Raw genomic sequence first — 5,949 nt, forward strand, 5'->3', positions numbered from 1 at the left:
ATCAGAGAGCTGGGGATTGAACTGGGAGCTGTAGCTGACACGTGGAGCTTCCCTAGCTCCCAGACAGCGCACAGCACCCTGCCAAGCCCGTGCTGCACCCATGCAATTGTACAGCTTCTCTGCAGGTGCCAGGCGGGGCAGGGTGTGATCCTGGCTGCCCCCCTGCTGCTCTGCACTGCTTGGGAGGGGCTCTGCCACAAACCCTCAGAGGCCCCCATCACAGCTGCCAGAGCTGGTGAGTGCAGGGCCTTTTTTTTTTAAAGCTACACACACCAGCTGCAGAGCATGTGGATGACAGCATGCTGCCGCTGCTGGCTGGGACCAGCACCAGCACCCAAGTCTGCCTGGTGCAGCCTGCGCCAGAAAGAACCCAGTGTTGGCACTGGCCCCAGCCAGCAGTGGCAGCCTGCTATCATCCTGCACACAGATCCAGGGGGCACGGTCCCCCCGGGAGGGCTGCAGGGCTGTGCCAGACTCCTCCCAGGGGGAGCGGGCCCCCAGATCTGCATGCGGGATGACAGCAGGCTGCCACTCCCAGCAAGTGATACTAGTTTTGCTTTGAACAGTTTGAGGTGCAGTTTCACAAAAACCCCTGCACCTACCTTCTTGAAATTTGGCAGTCTTCACGCCCTCAGAAGGAGCTACCATCCCTGCAATTTCCATCCAAATCTGGCAAGAAATTACCAAGTTATAGGCATTTTTGTGGTTCCCCATTATAGCCTATGGGCAAAACATCAAAACACTTCAAAACAGTATTGAACCAGCAAAACAGTTTCAACAAAACAAAACAGAATAGTGCTTCAAAACAGCAGAGCGAAACACTGTCCCTTCAAAACAGCAAATGGAAGCTGAAACGAAACAGTGCTCTTTCGCACAGCCCTACTTGTTGTGTGTCCTGAAGGTCCTCATATTAGTATTATTTTAAACCAAGCTGGGAACTTGGTCCAAAAGGGCCTACCCTGACAACATGTAGCCAACAGCCCCTTTTCATTTATACTGACAAGGCTTGAGCACATCTGTTAATACAACCTGTAGCAAAATAAATGCACAGTGACCGTATATGCTCAGTTTACAAGGAGAAATATGTGTTTGTTCCCCCTTAACTGGAGAGCAGGAAACTGCTTGGGACTTTCCAGCCAGGCTAAACTATTGCCTTCTCACAGGGTGTGTCTACATGTGCAATTAGTGCTTTATGGTTTTACTGTGCAGTAATTTACTGCAGAGTGAAGCTTTCTTAGGCAGGCATCTACATGTGCAGCCATTTGGGAGCAGATTTGCTCCTCAAGGCACTAGCCTGCTCCCAGCCTCCTCCTGCCCTGCACCATCCCCCTGCAGCAGCCAGGAGGCACTGGAGGTGCCAGCCACAGCTGCCTGAGGCCAGGAACCCTGTTTAAATGTCAGCCCTATGCGCTGCTCCCTGGCCACCTGCATTTCTGTCCCAGAGCAGGCTGCAGCATGTTGGCATAGGCCTCCAACCCTGTCACCAGAACCTGTGCTCACTGCATGATGACTGCTCCACTCCCAGGCCCCAAGAGTGATGATCCATGCCCCAGGCTCCTGCTCGCCACCTTGCTTGCTGTGCTTTGCCACCAAGGCAACCACTGCCTGGCTGAGGTCAGTCTTGGCCCTACCTGCCCTCCCCTGTGTTGCACAGCCTCCTGGCTGAACTTACCACAGCATCTGAGGCCTCCTGCCACTGTACTGCTGCTGCCTAGCCCCTGAACTGCTACTCGGACCCCAGTGGGGATGCTGATGACATTGCCATAAATGCCTCAACCAGTGCCATCCATGAACTCCTGGGGCTTCAGCCCCACCACCTGTAGGCCCACCTGGCCAGCTAGGACTGGTGGCTGCATGTTGTCCAGACCACCTGGGATGATTAGCAGTGGGTGGAGTCCTTTTGCATGACCCAGGCCACCTTCCAGGAGCTCCTCAACCAGCTCTGCCTGCACCTGGAGCAGCAGGCCACTATCATGAGGCTGCCTCTCCCTGCAGAGATCCAGCTGGCCATCACCCTGTTCAAGCTGGCCACAGCTGCCAGCCTGTACTATGTCAGCCACGTCTTCAGTGTGGGCAAGGTGACCGCCAGAGAGGCCAATCTGGGGGCATGCAGCAACTGGGTGCACGATCCTCTGGAGGTGGTGGTGGGGTTCCAGGCCCCAGGCTTCCCCCAGTGCATCAGAGCCCTGGACAAGACCCATGTCCCCATCACCTGCCTGCCCCACAGTTTCTGGCCCTACTACAGCCATTGGGGCTTCCACTCCATCCTGCTCCAGGTCGTCATCAACTACCATGGCAGGCAGCATCAACGATGTCCGCATCTTCTGCAACTCTGTGCTGCCAGCCCTGGTGAAAAGTGGGCACTTCACACCAGGGGTGCTGGACCTCCAGCTGGGCAAGGTAGTGGTCCTGCCCCTCCTCATCAGGGACCCTGCCTATCCATTCCTCCCCTGGGTCATGTGGCCCTACACCAACCAGTTGGACCCTTGCCAGGCACCCTTCAACAGGTGCCTGGGCTGGACCTGCATACTGGTGGAGTGCGCCTTCAGCCTCCTGAAGGGACACTGGTGCATTCTCACAGCCTGCCTTGAGGTTATGGAAGCCAACATCCCCTGGGTCATCACCACAGCCTGTGTGCTGCATGACATCTGCAAGGCCTGTGGGGAGCTCTTCCTTGAGGCCTGGGTGGAGGAGGCGCAGTGGGCAGAGGACACCTGGCACCAGAAGTGCCAGCTATGGCAGCAGTGATGGGCCCCCCCACACCAAGGCCCCTGGTCAGCCACAGACCTGGCAGTTGGGACCAGGGTACCAGGTACAAGAGGCACTGGTGAACCACTTGTTCCTGCACTCTTTGCTGTAGACCACCTGGACAGCCAGCTCTGAACCCCAGCCCCATCATGCACCCCCAGCACTATGCTCACTGTGAACAATTTTATGAAAAACACTTTATTCCCCTCCACAAACACAAACCCCTTCCTCTCTCCCTCCACAACAACAGATCCCCATCTCCCCACTCCTTCCCAAACCATAGAGCCCCTCCCCCTCTCCCCAACTCACAGAGCCCCTCCGCCAACCACCCAGCTCACCACCAATAAAGCCTCCTCTTCCCTGTGTAAACTATGTACAATATGCTCTGTGTGCCTTCCCATGGTGGGGGGCAGTGCGGTGGGGGCACCTAAGGGGCAGAGCCCAGGGACAAGCATCCAGCACCCAGCCTCTGGCTGTACAACCACAGGTGCACATGCCAAGACAAGGCTAGTTGGCAGGTGCTCACCTGTTGGGGAGGGTGGTTGCTGCTCTGCTGGCGTGGGCAGTTCCCCATTCTGCAGCCAGCGGCTAGGGCAAGCAGGGCCTGTGCATGGTGCTGGTCCCACTGCAGGCAGCTCCTACTCCAAGGCCATATGGAGCTGGTGGGGTTGGACCCAGGCAGGGGGAGGGCCGACTGGTAGGGGACCCTGGGTGGGTGCAGGGATAGGAGGACCTGGCCACTGGAGGCACCACTACACCTAAGCGTCAGCCCACTGGGGGGCTTGAGACTTGGTAGCAGGCGAGTGCCAGGGGCCAGGCAGGGCTAGTGCTAGGGACAGGGCAGTGGGCAGCACAAAGATGACTGCCAGAGCCAGGATGGTGTCCAGCACCTGGTGGTCCTCCTCCATGGCCTCCATTGCCCTGGCCACCATGGCAGGCTGCTGTTCCTGGGCCTCCACCTCTCCTCTTGAGAAGGGCAAGGTGCCTCTCCTTGAGGGCCAGAAGTCTGTCCCAGAATGCCTGGTCCACCAGGGTCTCTCTCCCTGCTCAGAGTAGCCACAGCTGCCAGCCTATGCACAATGTTCTCTCTCCAGCTGGCGCACAATGTTCTCCACGCACCAGGCCCGCAAGTTTGCCAGCCACTCTTCTGCCATGGTGGCCAGCTGGTCCAGAGCCAGGTCTGGTCCTGGGTCTGCTGCTGCCAGAGCTGGCCCCGGCCAAGACTGATAGTGACCTTGACTGTGCATCCCCACATGCACCTGGTGCCTCACCCCCACATGCAGCTGCTGGACCTGCAGAGCCGGGAAAAAGAGGCTGTTTGTAAGGCTTTGCAATGTTTCTGAAATAACATGCACTATGCTAGGGGGCTATGCACTGCCCGGCCTCGGATCAGGGTTCATCCACGCATAAGCGACTGGTGCCACCTTAGTCAGGGAGGGCATGTGCCTCCCCAGCAACCAGTCAGTGACCATGGCAGGGACGGCCGGGCATCGCACGGCATCGCATGGCATCGCACTGACCGGGAAGCAGCTGCAGTGCTCCCGGAAGTGCCCACAGCATTCCCAGAAGTGAATGCAGTGCTTCATCTGGCGCTCCTACTCCCAGGCACCAGCACTCCCGGCTACCCCTCCCCCACCTGTCATCTAAGCAGGGAGCACGGTCTATCATGGGGTGCACTGCTGCTCTCTAGGGGTGCACGTGCACCCCCGTGTATCCCCTACGCATCGCCACTGCATGCACGCATAGATACCTAGGGACCATAGCAAGTCAGATCGGCAGGTCCTGGCACAGGCAGCCGCTGGCCAAACCCACCCCCCACCTGAGACAGGCCTAGCTCCTGGCAGCACCTGCTGCTGTGGCTCCAGACCCACTCTCCACCCTTCTCCTCCTGCAGGCCAGACCACCTCCTTTGTTGCCACCAGGCCAGGCCCACATCACCCAGGCTCAGGAAATAAGGGACTCCTGGATGACTGGGACACAGAGCTGGTGGTGCCCCTGCCTTCCCCCCAGGGGCCTCTCTGGAGAGGTGGCCTGGGGCTGATCCCCCCCCACCACCACCATGTATGCCCTGCACCCTAAGTGTGTCCCTGGTGTGAGTGTTCTAGGCACGCTGCAATGAGCTGTCTGTGTGCACTGAGGGTGCCTGAACCCCTATGCCCTGCTGCTGCTGCTCGCCATGGTGCCCCAGGTGCACCTGAGAACCTGGCATGGGACCCTGAGCTTAGATGGTGCAGCGGGCAAGCCCACGCTTCCCTGCAAAGTTCACTACCCCCTGGAGGGGTACCTGTGCCTATGCTACACATTCCTGCCCGCCCACAACTGAGGACATCACTGCCGGCATTGGCATATTTCTTCATGTATGAGAGGTCCATGCCTGCCTAGCTGAGGGACCACTGGCTGCTCAGTAAAGTTTTGCACTGCCTCCTGTCTCCCTGTGTGCTGTATGTTGGGGAGAGGGGAGAAATCTGGGGCCCAGGGAAGAGCTAAGCCAGGCCAGGTGGGGTGGGAGGGCAAGGGCAGGGAGGGTCCAGTGTGGGGCTTACTGGGTGGGTGTGGCAGACATTCCCAGTGACCTGAATCTGTCCCCGTTGGCGGTGACGACGTGTGGCGCCCGGAGGTGTCCTGGGATGCAGAGGTGCAGAGCCCGGCTGGCCAGGCAAGGGCCCCCTCTAGGGAGGAGCTGGAGCTCATGAGGGAAGGTGGTGCCATCCCCAGGCTGGCCTTCTGGGTGGGGCTGTTCACCCAGAGCTGGCAGGGCAGGCACTGGCCTGGGCTGCCAGACCTGTTGGATGACACCGGGGTAGAGACTGTGGCAGAAAGCCACCTTGGTTTCTCCCCAAAAATCTCTGCCCTGTGACACTGTGATTTGAATCTCTGTGCTGTGACCATTCAATTAGGGTGGGCCCAGCACACAGGGGACCACACCCTCAGCCTGTCTCTTTAGGGAACTGGAGCTGGCTGCATTCCTGAGGGAGGGGGGAAACCTGCTCCCTCTGCCTATGTGACTTGCATCACTTACCTGGGTAAGGGGTTTCTACCTGGGGAGCTGGAATCTGCCTGGTAACAGGTGATGCATTTCGGATTGGTTGGCTGACAGCCAACTGGGGCTGACCTCCGCTGGCCCAGGTGAATGAGGTCACAGGGGCTATATAAGTTAGGAGGAGGAAGGAGGAGCTCTCCTCTCCGGCCATGAGGTGACGC

This window comes from Gavialis gangeticus, unplaced genomic scaffold, assembly GCF_001723915.1.
Source record: "Gavialis gangeticus isolate Ggan-Ray unplaced genomic scaffold, GavGan_comp1, whole genome shotgun sequence".
NCBI classification, from domain to species: domain Eukaryota; kingdom Metazoa; phylum Chordata; order Crocodylia; family Gavialidae; genus Gavialis; species Gavialis gangeticus.